Source organism: Prionailurus viverrinus, chromosome C2 (assembly GCF_022837055.1).
Source record: "Prionailurus viverrinus isolate Anna chromosome C2, UM_Priviv_1.0, whole genome shotgun sequence".
Taxonomy (NCBI): Eukaryota; Metazoa; Chordata; class Mammalia; order Carnivora; family Felidae; genus Prionailurus; species Prionailurus viverrinus.
The window spans coordinates 36548154-36563167 of NC_062569.1; the positions used below are offsets into that span (position 1 = coordinate 36548154).

A 15014-nucleotide genomic window follows, 5' to 3' on the forward strand; every position below is an offset into this window, starting at 1 on the left:
CTTAAAAATAAAGTCTAAAAAAAAATTTAACATATGCCTACCCGATAACCCAGCCATGCCACTCATAGATAGTTACCTAAAAGCGACAAAAGCATGTGCTCACTAGGACAAGTACCAAGTCTTGTTGTACACAAATGTCCATGGCAGGCTCATTTGGAATAGCCCAAACTGGGAACAACCCAAATGTCCATCAACAGGTGAACCGATAAGCAAACTGTGGTATATCTTTCAAACGGAATAACTTCCTTTTTCTTTTTAAAGATTTTTTAAAATGTTTATTTATTTATTTTTGAGAGGGGGGAGGGGCAGAGAGAGAGAGAGAGAGAGAGAGAGAGAGGGAGACACAGAATAGGAAGCAGGCTCCAGGCTCTGAGCTGTTAGCACAGAGCCCAATTGGGGGCTCGAACTCACGAATCATGAGATCATGACCTGAGCTGAAGTCAGACGCTTAACTGACTGAGCCACTCAGGTGCCCCTAAAATGGAATAATTTTTTTTTAACGGAATAATATTCAGCAAGAAAAAGAACAAATTGATACATACATCAGAATGGATGAATGTCTAATTATGCTGAGTGAAAAAAGCCAGCAACAAAACAAAAAGGACGCATTCTGTGTGATTGCATTTATATAAAATTCTAGAAAATGCAAGCTACTCTCTTGTGATAGAGAGTAGATCATTTGTTTGGACAATGGCGGTGATGGGGAGAACCAAAGTGGGCAAACTGGGGGAATATTTACACAGGGTATGATTAACAAGAGTTGGGAAAGGTAGATGTGGGGGTTGAGATCTCTCCCAATCTCTGGTTTCCAGACTAGGGAAGGTGGGTTATGTGCAATTCCTTAAGATGGGAAACACCACGTTAAACATCAAAGTGTTCAGTTTTAACGTGATGGAGTTTGTGAGCAAGCAGTTGGATGTTCTTGTCTGCTGCACAACAGAGGTCTGGGCTGGAGGCAAAGAATCTCAGAACCCAGGTCATCTGAGCCCGGGTTAAAAAATGTAAGTAACCTGAGTACACTGAGAGTATGGGTGACCCCAATGGGCTTTGGAATGCAATTTCCGAAAAAATTCAAACTTACTAGAAAAAAAATTTGTTCAGCTCCTCTCTGGATAATACTGAGTTTGTTTCCTTTTCATGCAGTGGTTTAAAAAATAGAGAGATAGGAAAGAAAACATCTTAGTTCAGTGAAAAGGGCCCTGAAATGTTGAGGAAGCCCAGGTTCTAGTCCTGGATCTCCCCTTATCTCACTACGATTGATTTTGGACAAGCTGACTGTCCTCTGTCCCATTTCCTCTGGGCACAGAATTCTGCATTGGCAATGACTTTCTTTTGGCATTTTAAAGTTTTCTAGCTTCTTTCTTTTCTGTTTTGGGTCCTAACTGGAAGTCTGGAGTGTTAAGTGGGTCCCACGTCTCTCATGAACATGAACCCCAGTTCTGGTCTCCCAAGAGGCCATGAAACTGCAGAAAGGTCCACCAGGTTCCCACTTTCTCTTGCCCCCTTTCTGATTGGCTTCTAACTGAGAGGGAGGGACTGTAGGTCCCTTCATCCATCCATCCAATATTCATAAAGTATGTGCCAGGTACTGTGGCAGATGAAATAGATTGCCAGAATCTTTTGTTGTCCCTTTAGGATTTCTAAATGGGATTCGTGTGAGTTCATCCAGTGCTTGTCTGTCTCTTTTTTCTTAGAAACCTCTTTTAGTTGAGCTCAGAATTTAGAGGATGAAAATGAATATTTAGATCTGTGATTCAGCAAATTACTTCGGTTCTTTGTGATCTTTTTTGGCTCTAGGTCAGGTTCAGAGCCATCTCTTAGTTTTGTTTAACGTGGTCATTTGTGTTCTGTTCTTCCCGATTTGCCTCTCTGATTAAATTTTAACCAGATAGACGGTAAAATGAATTTGCCCTCCCTAGTTGCTCTCAGGAGGGGAAGGGGCTTATATAATAAAACTGTGGTGGGGAGAAGGGATGGCAGCTGGTGGTAAGTAAAATGAATCATGCATACATAAATAATAGAGAACAGACCACCCTGAAGCTGAGAGGCTCCCACTGCATTTTTTCAAAATATGCATGTGTTATAGGGAGAGTACATTTTTGCAAGAACCCCTGAAATAACCTTCAGCCTTCTGTAATATATTTATCTCCTGAGGCCCCAGGGTTGCCAGCAGTGAGGTAGAAACTTGCATGGGGCAATCTTCTCTCTTTATAGCTTAGTTTGATATTCTGGACTGTAATAATAAAATATATTATGCATCATTTTTATCTTAATGCTTATTTTTGTGTACTGCATATTTTTTTCCAAGTTTCTACAGTGAATGGGCACTCCTTTAATAATCAGAAAACCAAAACCCATGATAAGTGGAATTTATAAATAGTATTTATAACCTAGATATTATGGTGGGCACAAATGAAATATTTTGTGTGGATGTATAATTCTGTTGTCAGGCAGGATTGCAGGCAGCAGACCTTTGGAACTTGGAACCTGGTGCAAACAAACCACACTACCTCCTCCTCTAGAGGACTCCCTGGTATTATGTTACATCGGTTTCTGCTCTCCACAACTTGTCTGCCTCCTGTCATAGGGTTCCATTGGGTGAGGCAGTGGCCCATTGTTTCTCTAAGTCTGCAGTGCAAGACAAAGAAAGCTGGACAAATATTTGTTCAATTTTTGCTTAATGAATTGAAACTGAATTGAAGATGGGCACCTGCTCCCAGCTGCTCCTGGTCTAGGCAGGGATTGATTGTGTGAAATGGCAGTAAATGGCAGCTGCCTAGCAGAATATTCATAACTTGGGTGAGCCTGGGACTGTTTTTATAGGTTGCATGGGTTCAGCTTTCACTGAATTTTGATAGTTTCCCTGGAGGCCAAAATGTGTGTGGAAAGGACAAAGGAACAGGCTGAGAAAAGAAGCTGAGACCAAGGTTGTGAGCTGATGGCACTGCACGTTTTCATTTCTACTCTGTTTTACGGTCATCGATGGGTATCACTTGTTCCTCTATCAAATGAATAATGATGGTGACAGTTCCTATTTTGTAGGAACCAATGTGCCACGCACTGTGCTATGGGCTTGCAGTACTCAGGACTCTCTTGCTTGCCAGTGACAGAAAAAAACCCAATTCTAATTTGTTTGGGGGAAGTAGGGGATTTATTGAACAATGTACTTGACAAATCCAGGTCCTGGTTTCAGGAATGACAGAAAGCCACCTGCCATTCAATTCTGCCTCCCTCTGTGTCAGCTAAGTTTCTGGCACAGCCTCCCTAGGTGCTGGCTAGATGACCACTGACAGCTTCAGGCTGATGACATCTTATCTCCTCAATAACCACAGAGGAGGGGCGCCTGGGTGGCGCAGTCAGTTAAGCGTCCGACTTCAGCCAGGTCACGATCTCGCGGTCCGTGAGTTCGAGCCCCGCGTCGGGCTCTGGGCTGATGGCTCAGAGCCTGGAGCCTGTTTCCGTTTCTGTGTCTCCCTCTCTCTCTGCCCCTCGCCCGTTCATGCTCTGTCTCTCTCTGTCCCAAAAATAAATAAACATTGAAAAAAAAATTTAAAAAAAAATAACCACAGAGGAAAGAGGTTTAATGGGGATAATAGTCTTGGGATGCTTCCCTATATATATAGATAGATAGATAGATAGATATATTTTTCCCCCCCATAGGAGCCTTTTCTTTTTCTTTCCTTATAGACCCTTCTTCCTTGTGGCTCAGCCATGAGGTGTTATTGTCCTAGAAGCAGGGCAGCGTGGATACCACTCTGAACCTAAAGTCCATAGGGACGAGGAGGGGGATACCTCCTCCAGAGTGGAAGGTAGCATAGAAGCCCTCAGGGAAATGGCAATGTGAGCAAAGAGACTGGAAAGGATGGGTCTAGGGAAGAGTATGATGCCCAGTTCCCTGAGGGGCCCGAAGCCACCTCTGTGCCATGTCTTGGCCTAGGAAGGGGTAGAGTACAACAGAAATCCCAGCAGGTTGAGAAGAAAGCTGAAAGCGAAGAGAGCCAGTGCCCACTTCCTGTTTGGAACTCTGCCCCAGAATGCCTTGTGCCAACACAGGAGGGCTGTAACAAAGTGAAGTGGTTGTGTGACATATTTAATGGGAAATGGCTCCAGAAGATGCCCGAGTCACCCTTAGTCCTCCTGTGACAGAGAAAGCATCCAGAAGCACCCACATGTTCCCTGTGGGGGTGAGAAGGTAGCTGAAAGAGAGAGGAAACCAACTTCCCACAGTGGCTGGGAGAATAGGATGGACAGGTGACCGACTCCCGGCGATCGAAGTCAGGCCCAGGGCTTGTTGGTATGGCTGGCAAAAAGAAGTTATTTCTCTGCCGGACTTGCGGCTGTGAGGTTGTGAGCCTCGGGCTGCTGGGGTCTCCTTGTGGAAAGAAGCAAAGCTGACTGATGGAGAGTCTCTGGAGCCTTTAGTCTCTGGAAATAAGTCCAGACACGAGGCAGAAGTGCCCTGGGCTTTTCATTCGTGTAAGTCGACCAAAGTCTTTCTTTGTTTAAGCAAGTGAGAATTGCATTTTCTGTCATTGACAGCAGAAAGGGCTCTAACCCAAGTAAGGTATAGAGAGGCAGGCCAGCAAAGAGGTGGAGCCTGGAATCAATGGGAGGACAGTCAGAAGGAGGAGCCTGTAGACCAAAGAAGAAGTGTTAGGTGGAACGGGTGGGCTGAGAGCCAGAGGAGAGTGAGAAGGCACAGTGAAAAGATTTTGTGGTGAGCAGTACACGCTCCCGGGTTCATGACTGGGAGGGGTTGTGTCAGTCGGGGCAGGAAGGAGCTCAGGACAGCAGGGCATCATGGGACTAGGGTGAGAAGAATGCCTTCAGGGGAGGAAGGCATCCTAAGTGGCTAGGGGAATGGAAAGGTGAGACCACACAGGTAGATGGGGTTGAGAGCTTCGAACAGAAGACTTTGGTGCAGGAAGTGGTGATGTGAGATAGGAAGTTCTAAGCAGAAAACCAGAGAGCAGGCAGAAACATGGGTAAGATATCTGGGTGTACTGTGGATTTAGGAGCCCTCAATACACGAGTGAAAGAAGAGGCGAAGTGATGAGCTCCTCCAGAAAGTGCATCTCAAAAGTAAATAGTTAAACAGCAGTGTCTATTTTGCTCAAGGCCAGTTATGCTAGGGCACACAGGGTTCATTGACACCAAAAGCCTGACAGTCACAGTTGGTGAGATCATCAGCCACAGAGAAATCGTGTAGAAATTCCCTCCAGCTGGAAGCCAACATTGGAAGAAATGACCCCACGAATGCATTATCACATCAAGTTCAACCGCATGCCTTGAGGCTAACAGCGCGTTACAGATCAGTTTCAAGTAGCTCGCTCCTAGGAAGCCACGGGGTCGGGAGAGGGTGAGAGAGAGGCCTTGCGGGACGCCTGCAGGCCATCCTGAGACCCAGCAGCCGCAGGTCTAGAGTTGACCTACAGGGCCGGATGTGGTCGGTGCCGGAAGAGAAACGTGAGGAAGGCTGAACGAGGCGGGGGCATGGTGGCGAGAACCGTGGGTTTGGGTCCACGCGTCAGCAGTGACCCGGCGGTGGAGGATCCCAAACACGCGTGCCCAACCCAGCACCGGGATCGGGGCTGTGCCTAGCCCGGCACAAGGCCCAAAAGCACCCACACTAGGACCCGGGGCGAGTCTGTGTACCCCGGGCTAGGCGTGCGCCCGCGTAGTCTGATCCCAAGTCCGGCTTTGTGAGGCGCGCGGCGACTCTGTGTGCATGTGGCTGCGGTCCCAGTACACTCACGGTGCCCGTGACCGTGGCTTAGGCACGCCGGAAGCTTGGTGGACTGGCCTGTCTCTGGGGGCTCTTTGGCCCTCCAGGGTCAGCATCCCCTCCGCAACCCCTTCCGCGCGCTTCTCCCCGCCGGGGCCGCCCCGCATCTGCGTCTCCGGGGCGGAGCTCGAGGGCGCCCGGCGCGGGGCGGGCCGAGCCCGGCGTGGGGCGGGGCCAGCAGGGGGCGCTGCGGCATGCTGTGCTGCCCCGAGGTCGGTGCACGCAGCCCTCGTCTCCCCCCGCAAAGGGCTGAGCAGGCGGCGAGCGCCGAACCGGGCGCGCAGCGGTGGAGCCGGGGCCGGAGCCGGGCCAGGACCATGGACGGTGAGTGGGAATGGTCCGGGGCCCGGCTGGTTGTCTTTTGGGCTGAGCGGCGCGGAGGCTCGAAGCGGACAGGAGCCCCAGGGTTGAGAGCCCGAGGGGATCCTCGGGACGCGCCCAGGCCGGGACGACGGGACTGAGTCTCTGGTGGGAGAGAGGGGCTGGGACGGGCTTCAGAGCACCGGGTCTGAACCCCCCGACTGAGCTTCCTCCTCCATTCCCGCTCCTTCCCCAAACCCCAGCCCCCAACTCGCTGTTTCTCCCCCAGGCCACCCCGGCCTCCGCCCCGTCGCCCCTGTCTCCAAGCCTTAGCACCTCTAACCCTCTAACTCTGCCAAGGATTCCGGCGCCCTCTCCCGAGCCCTCGCCCCCACCTCCCTCAAACCCGCTGCCTCGGGCTTCTCCACCTCCAGCCCCGCGCCCCTCCGGCCCCGCCTTCCTCCACCGCGTCCCCGCCCCTCCAACCAGCTCCCGCCCGGCGCCCGCGCTCCTGCGCCTAATTCCAGCCCCATCTGGACCTCCCAGGATCCCGGTTCCCGCGGCGCTTCGAACCTGCTGGTCTCCAGGTGAGAAGGCGGCGGCAACTTCTCCGCGGCCTTTCTCGGGGGTGAGGCTGGCACCCCCGCAGCCGCCTGCGCCCGGCGCCTGCGGGAGTCCCGGGGCCCCGCCGAGGGACGGCTCCGCGCGCGGGCTGGCGTGCCTGAGTGCTAAGGTTGGGGCTGCGTGCTCCAGATCCCACGGCCTTGCTTTTGCTCGTCTGGAGCGATCTAATAAAGAAGCCGGCTTTGTCACACACCAGAAATGGAATGGGCTTAGAGCAGGTTGCTTTCTTTGTGGCAGCAGCGGTCTTTCAAGTTGTACCTGTGGATGGGTCAAGGATTAGCGGTGCAGGAGGACGTGGAGCCATATTTTCCCGCTTCGCTGGGCGTTCAGAGGCTGCAAAGGGGTCCCCCCGGGGAGCGAGGCTCTCACCGCCTGAGTGGCCAGTGCCTTCGTGGGAAGGCAAGGATGCTTTGTAGGCTTTCAAAAAGTAAAATCAGGAGAGGTGTGAAATTAGATCGGTGCAAATGCGGAATCGTGGGGTGGATGGCCAAGGGGGCCTCAAGAGGGCTTCATAACTTGGGGACATTTGTTGCCTATGATGCGGAGGGCCCCCGGTGAACCCGAGTATAGAGCAGACCATGCCCAGCCTAGGCTTACAAACGTGACGTGACTGCAAACGGAGCTTGGCAACAGTTCCTTCTCCTTGGAGGTGTTGGTGCTCAGCCTGGACATCTGTGGGAAGAGAGTTCAAAGCAGATGGTTTGAAAAGCCTCGTGTTCCCTAGAGAGGGGTGGAGATGCACTGGTTACAGCCTGAAAAGCCAGTGCCTGAATCTGCCCGCATCCCTTCTCCTGGCTTTCCTTAAGTCTTGTTTTAAATTAATTGTGTATTTCAGAGAAAGGACATATAGGGGATACTTCTCTTTCAGGAATTAACTCCTGGCCAGTCCACCCTCACTAATGCTTGGGAGGCTGCTGTGGGGCACCAGGGACAGGATGGGTCACTGGGTCTCTGAAGCCTAAGGCTCTGAGCATTTGTGAAACTTGCAGTATCCATAAGTTGTTGTTGTTGTTGTTGTTGTTGTTGTTTTTCTATTGATTGGCCTGAATAGTAATTAGCTCAATATTCTTTCAGCATTGAAGAGTGAATTAATGAGTAATTAGCCCAAGGTCACACTAGGGCTCGGTAGGCTCCCTCTAAGTGCCCACAAATTGCTGAGGGCACCTTCTTAGTCCTCATCATGCTGTTCATTGGTGAGTTGTTGACTGTCAGATGCCCCACTAGCCAGGAATACCTTCAGCGGGGAACCATCTCTGTCAGCACGCAGCCTGGCACCCTCTAAGTGATAGGTACTCAGTGTTTTCTCTGGTAAACAAAATGGATCCCCCTCTTGAATCTAGCCTGAGTCCATAACTCTTGTTTTTCCATTGTGCTGCACTGTTTTCAAAATATTGTCCTTAAATTCATCAATTTTTTAAAAAATGCATCCTGTCACTGGAGACAGACTCCTTTTTGTATTTATTTGGGAGCAGAGCACTCGGTTTATGGGTCAGGCTCTGATAGCTGGGTCTCTAACCTCAGTGGGGACTCCAGAATTTCCGTGAAGGAAATGAGCTGTCCTCAGCCTAGAATTGGGGTGGGGGGTGATGGGCACTCTGGGGAGCTAAGGCTGTTTGCTGAGGGGTGAGGCCCTCGCAGCTTAACCTGTAGGGCCCTGAGTTGTGACTGAAGCCCCCCCGCCGCATCTCTCATCCATGTCTATAATGGGAAGGAGCACTCAGGGAGACCAAGCAGTGCTTGAAGAGCCCTGCCGGCCGCTTCAGATTGCACCATCTTTAGCCCAGTGGGTACTGTTCACCCCAACTTTCCCGTGGAGAGCTGGGAGCAGTGCTTCTTAGAGGTTTCTGGCCATGTGGTTTGTGGCTCTGTTGGGGCTGGTGGTTTAGGATGGGGTTTCTGTTTGTTGGAGGTGGCTGTTACCCACCGACAGGTCAGCAAAGTCCAGCTCTTCTTCCTCTGTCAAAGGCTGGCCCTGAAGAATACGACCAGAGGCGGAGGGGGTGGGAATGCCCCGTGCCACCTTTTTTCAGGAATCCCGCAAGGCTGCCATTCAGAATGTTACTTGGATGTGGGAACTGGCACTGCCCACAGGTTAAGGGTTGTCATGGGCTTATCTTTCTTCCCCAGACTGTCTCAGTCTCCAAGTCTGGCTCCTACCCAGAATTCCTGCCGCTGAAGATGAAAAATCTGTTTTCTAGAGGAGGTTTAATTAATGCCTGCAGTTTGTGAGTGAGACAGGGAGGGAGGGAGAGAGAGGGCGGTGGTGCCTACTCTCAAGGTGGGTAAGGAGAAGGATGGGAGAATATCCAGGGTCCTGGAAAAACAGCAGGGGTAGACTTCAGCCCCAGGGCATTGACTTGGGACAGGGCTTTTGGTTGGTGGATAAGGATGTATGCCCACATTCTGGGATAGGGGTTACCAGTAGGAGCAGAGTCACTGAGATAGGAAAAATAGCTCACAGTAGGCTGAAATACGATTTGTTGGGCTCACTGTTCACCTTTCCAGAAAGCCTTGAAGGACAGCTGAGAGCTGGACTTAGCACAGTGAGAGTGCAGAGCTATTTTAAGTTTTTGAATGAGGGTTGCGCTGGGCCCCTTTGGAAATGGCTTGAGTGACGTTAAGCTGGGGTTGGCCCTGGGGAGTCACCTCACACCTGCGATGCTGAGGGAGAGAGCCCAAGAGAGTGGCAAAGGAGAAGCAGCTGGCAGAGTCCGTGTGCTGCACTTAGGGGTGAAGAAGAGGCAACAGCTGCTTTCTGGTAGGATGGTGGGCCTTTTGACAGAAGCAGCCTTCCAGGGACCTTTTTTTAAATGTTTTTATTTTATTTTTGAGAGAGCATGTGCGCGTGCAGGGAAGGGCGGGGGTGGCTGGGAACAGAGGATCCCAGGGAAGCTCTGCACTGACAGCTTTGGCACTGACTGCAGTGAGCCCCGTGTGGGGCTCAAACTCATGAACTTCAAGATCATGACCTGAGCCAAAGATGGCCCCTCAACTGACTGAGCCACCCCCAGGGCACCTTTCTTGAACCTGCTGGGCAGCCTGGCAGATGGAACAGGGCCTGCTGAAGCTGCCCCCCAACACCAACCTGCAGATCCTGGAAGGCAGCCATGCACGAGGAGGCACCTGTGAACGGTGAATGAATTGCGGAGCCTGCTCTGAGTTCCAAAGGCAGGAGGGTCAGGATTATTTAACTGGACCACAGACTCCAGCCTGCTAGCCTCCACCCCCAGAAGGCTGCTGTGAAGGTTCTTGGGCCTTGGTTAGGGAAACCCCGGGCTTCTGGAAGGTTACAGTTCAATCAGTAATGAAGAGAGGAGCAGTCCCAGGAGCATGGATGTAGATAAGTGATTGAAAAGGCATTGAAAAACTTGGAGGGGCCTTGAGGAGTAGTTCCTGCAGCCAGGGGTAGCCTTCAGTGTGTGCTCTGGGCTGGGTCATCCATGCACCTGCCCTCCCTTCCTTTGTCCCTCCCTCCTCCTCTCCTTGCCCAGTCTCATCCTTCTGTACTGCAAACCTCCGGGAGCTGCCTCTGTGCTGTTGTTACCCTGGGGTAGAAGAGAATTGGGGTGACTCAAACATCTAGTAGTAGCAACTAGGAACTTTAAAATTCTGTTTATGTTTACCCACTTGCCTCCCCAACTTATACATTGATGTTTCTCTATTATGGGGCATCCTTTTGTCATGTGCTTACCACTCTGGGCCTCTGTGTGTAACCGACTTCCTCAGAGAGAGCTGTAATCAATAGCATGGAAACCAGAGCTTTAAAAAACAAACTAAGATGAAAATTATTGCACCTGGTTTTGACACCCCCTTCCCCTCCTCTCTGCTTGTTTGTGGTTAGAGTCATAATTTACACCAAATTTACAAATAGTTTGAATACTATTTGTCCTACCACTCAATTAGAAGGAGACCTGTGTCTTTCCCACTAACAAAACCATAGCTTACTTTCCTAGAACTACATCATTCTTGGATCCCGTACCAAACTTTAGGCCTTCAGAGATACAGCCATATCATCTTGAGCTTTTAAACTATAAAATAAACTATAACATAAAATGAAGCTCTTGCTTGCTAATTTTGTCATCTAATATGGGAGAATCTGAAGTTAGAATAAAACATGTTACTGCCTTGTTAACTCTTTATGCTTCTAAAATGAAAGAAGCAGTTGGATTAAGGTGGAAGAACGTTATTATGGTAGAAATGTCTGGAAACTCAAAAATAATAAAGGAGGGACACAGTCTTACAGAAATAAACTGTTAAATTTTAAACATTGTTACTAAAATGTGCAGAGGTATAAATAGGAATTTCTATAGAAGTATAAGCAAGTATAGAATTTTAATGAGTATAGATAAGTATAGAAACTTTAGTCATTTTGTTGAAATATTTAAATATTTAATATTATGATCATACATTATTATGCTTATGCAGTACCTTACCATATAAAAATTTTTTTTAATGTTCATTCATTTTTGAAAGGGAGACAGAACACAAGCGGGGGTGGGGCACAGAATCTGAAGCAGGCTCCACCCTCTGAGCTGTCAGCACAGAGCCCGACGTGGGGCTCGAACTCCCGAACCTCGAGATCATGACCTGAGCCGAAGTCAGATGCTCAACTGACTGAGCCACCCAGGTGCCCCAGTACCTTACCATATAAATAGGCAACTGAGCCTGTGATCTTAAGTCCTTCCAGCAAGTCTGGGATCTTAGAGATGAGGAAACGGGACCACAGGGTGTTTCAAAAGGCTTCTCCTAAAATGTAGAACTCTTGAGAAGAGAAATATTATGTAAACTTAGGTATTCCTGCTACAGTTGCTTGATGACCAAATGTGACTACATAGTTATTTGAAAATTACAGGTAGTCTCCTGCTTAGGGGTAAAAGTGGGTATTGGCTTTCTTTAAAATGTTCTGCAGGTCAAACAGACACAACCAGCATGTGATCAGCACCACCAGAAACCTCCTGGAAGGATTTCTCAGGGTTTGTGGACGTAAGAGGTTCTCTGCTGATGACTTCCCAGTACTAGAGTACCTGAAGACCTGTGTATTCAGCATAGCACAGTAGTGAAGAGTACAGACTCTGAAGCCATTCTGGCTTGGAATTCTGGATCTGTCATTACTAGTCTTGTACACTTGGACAAGTTACTTAACTACTCTGTGCCTCAGTTTCTTCATTTGTAAAATTGAGATGATGATAAAAATTGAGATGCTATTATTGTGAGGCTAAAATGAGTTCGTACATGACGAGGACTTGGAACGGTGCCTAGCACATGATATGCTTTAAAAATGTTAGCTGTTGGAGCACTTGGGTGGCTCAGTCGGTTAAGCGTTAAACTTAGGCTCAGGTCATGATCTTCTGGTTTGTGAGTTTGAGCCTCGCATTAGGCTCTGTGGTGTCAGGGCAAAGCCCGCTTGGGATCATCTGTCTTCTCCCCCCCACCCCTTCCGAAAAAAGAGAAATAAACATTTAAAAATAAATACATTTTTTTCTAAAAGTAAAAAAATGGTAGCTGTTATTACCATTCACTCATTCCTTAAAAATATGTTTTTGGTGCCAACCAACCTCACCAAGTTGATGGATATAGGAGAATGGACAAGACACACATAGCCTGTCCCAGTAGAACAGAGGACTTGATGCTTAAGTTCACAGTGAAGGACCTGAATGGTAGTGCAGACATTTCCCAGACGCTCACCTGCCTTTTTGCCACCTATTATGATCATGAGGGCCTAGGGCAGGCCTATGAAGGGTTGACCATGGCAGGGGGTGGAGCTTATTATCTTGATCGGGTACACTCAGGTGTGATGTTGCCTTGCCCGCTGTTTAAGATATGCCCTCGATTCACAAGCACATGCTGGTTGTTAATGTTTTAACTATCACTCTTGGCCTCAGGTTGTTAGTGGGAAGTGTGATAAGAGACTGTAAACTCAGTATTTACTCACCTGCTTTGCCGGCACTGCTCTTGGTCCTGGTGGACAGCATACTGCCCTGACCACTGGTTCAGACTGGTGTTTCAGCAGCCCTAAAGGCCCCCCCCCAGTACTGTGAGAGACCCAATTCTGAGTGAGCAATAGCACGGCTGCTTAAGGGTGGCTGGGGGATTTGCACTGAGGCAGAAGGCCAGACCATCATGCTTCCTGTATCTGCCATAGTCAGAACCTTCTGGACATGAAGATCTCTGGGGGACTGTATTGATAGGCTTGGATTTAATAACTGGTTCTGGAGAATGGAAGTCCTCACTTGCTCTGTGTGTCCTACAAAGAAACTCCCACGTGGAAGCCTGCCCAGCTAGCTAGCGCCTGCCATCACGGCCTGGCGCAGGCCTCTAGCCATGGACTGCAGACTGGAGAGCCCGTGATCGCTGCCTCAGGAACTTGAGCGCCTCTGCCTTGTGTGAATGTGATTGCTACAGCCTTGGCTTCACACTGGAGCACTTCGTGTTAATGTGTCGCCTGTCGGACTGGAAACCTAATAGCTCTCTTAGTGAGGAGCCTGCTTTTATTTGTTTTTGAACTACTGGAATTTGAAGTCAGGGAGATTTTGTCATTTTTTTTTTAAAATACTTGCCCCATGCTTGGAAAATAAAGAAATGACAAAAAATGTCTTTCACTTTTAAAAGCCATTTATTTGTATGCAGGCAGAACTGAGTTAAGCAGAGGGGAACCTGTCTTTAGTTTCCATGTGGTTCCCCGGGTGCTCTAACTTTTCTGGTCTTGGTTGCCTCACGATTTCCCAGATGGGGTGATCTTTTGTCACCAGTTTGTCTATCTCCATCACAGTTCCTAATGGAAACCTAGACCTGAAAACCAGAGCTTGGATATTTATGGTTGAAGGTCATCGCACTGACAGTTGATTTTTTTTCTTGTTGTTGGCTCCATCTTCAAGTTGAAAAATAACTGTTGTCTTTGAGAAAGGCATATTTCAGGAGATGCTAATGTCAGGCAGGAAGTTGCAGGTACATCTGCCTCGTTCTTGGTTCATCTAATTTCCATGTTAGTAGCATATGATTTTTTATTGGTGCATCTTGCTCTAATGACTGCTGATTATCTTGGAACAGCTGCATTAATTGATGGTGTTTAACAACTCAACGTACAGTAAGTAATTGCAGTTGGCTTGGCTGAACAGAACAGGTTCTTTTTTACTGGCTTTTTAGCTCAAGGAGTGTTTTCTCTGTGTGCTGAATGCCAGAAAGGGAGTTGGGGACGCTTTGCCCCAGTGCCTACCCACCACTCAATGCTCACACTCCCCTGGGACACTGCGTGCCGATTGTCTTTGCACGGGCCTGTCTCCTCAGCTTGACGGGGAGCTCCTGGAGGCCGGGGCTCACATCCAGCACATCTCTCTGACTCTTCAGCCCTGAGCACAAGGACTCGCATGGAATATGCCTCAGTAAAGGTTGGGTGAATGAATGATTGGCTGGTTGCAAATCAATCAGGTTTGCTTTTAGCTGCAAGTAACAGAAAGTCCTACTTTAGTGGTTTAAGCATATAGTGGTTTCTTTCTCTCATGTAACAAGATGTCCAAATGTAGGTGGTTGCTAGCATCAGTTTCAACAGCTGATGTCTGTCTGGACTGACATTTCTGTTATTTTCTTGGCCTGTCCTTCACGATGGTGAGATGACTGCGGCAGGAAGGAGGCGCCAGTCACACTGGTACCTTTGATCAGGAAAGCAGACGTTTTCCCCAGAACACTGAGCAGACTTCCCCTGACATTTCACGTGTCACATGACCAGTCCCAGTTTAAAGGGCCATGTGACTATTTAGCAGGGCACACTGTTGCCAAGAATAGTTGGGTGGGCTCACTGCTAAACAAATAACCCAAATATGCTTAAAGACTCAAATATGGTAGACATTTACTTTTTGCTGACAACAAAATCCAAAATGGCTGTTCCTAATTAGTGGGGAGTTCTCTTCCAACAGGTGATTAAGGGACCCAGGCTCTTAATTCTGCCATGCTTGTTTACATCAATCAGAAGAGGAGGGAGCCTGGAGGATGGTGTGTGGGAGAATTTTATGGGCCAAGCTTGGAGGTGGTGAATTAATTCCAGTGATATTCCATTGGCAGGGGCTCAGACACATGGCCACACCTCCTGGAAGAGAGGCTGGGGAATGTGGTCCAGTGCCTAGGAAGAAGAGGAGTTGGGTTTTATGATTAGCTGGCAGTCTCTGCCACACCGTCCCTCCCACCCCCGCCCAAATCAGAATTCTCTTAGCAAGGAAGAAGGCATGAATATTGAGGGACAACTAGGGGTGTCTGTCCTAGAAGGAAATAGTGTGCTAAGAAGGCTACCTCCCAAAATAGTCTTCATTTCCAG

General features: G+C 48.8%; 1 protein-coding gene across 3 annotated transcripts in view; it reads left to right on the forward strand.

The window, feature by feature from the left end:
* The first annotated feature begins 5992 nt into the window (after nt 1-5992).
* The window catches only part of PXYLP1 (2-phosphoxylose phosphatase 1), a 71855-nt gene continuing 62833 nt past the window's right edge, over nt 5993-15014 (forward strand). Inside the window, exon 1 of one of the 3 annotated variants that reach the window (XM_047876482.1) lies at nt 5993-6109. The gene's annotated coding sequence lies outside the window, so the exon portion shown is untranslated. Of the gene's footprint in view, nt 6110-6570; nt 6673-15014 lie in introns of those variants that run through there. The other 2 variants (XM_047876483.1, XM_047876486.1) reach the window with 2 other exon arrangements.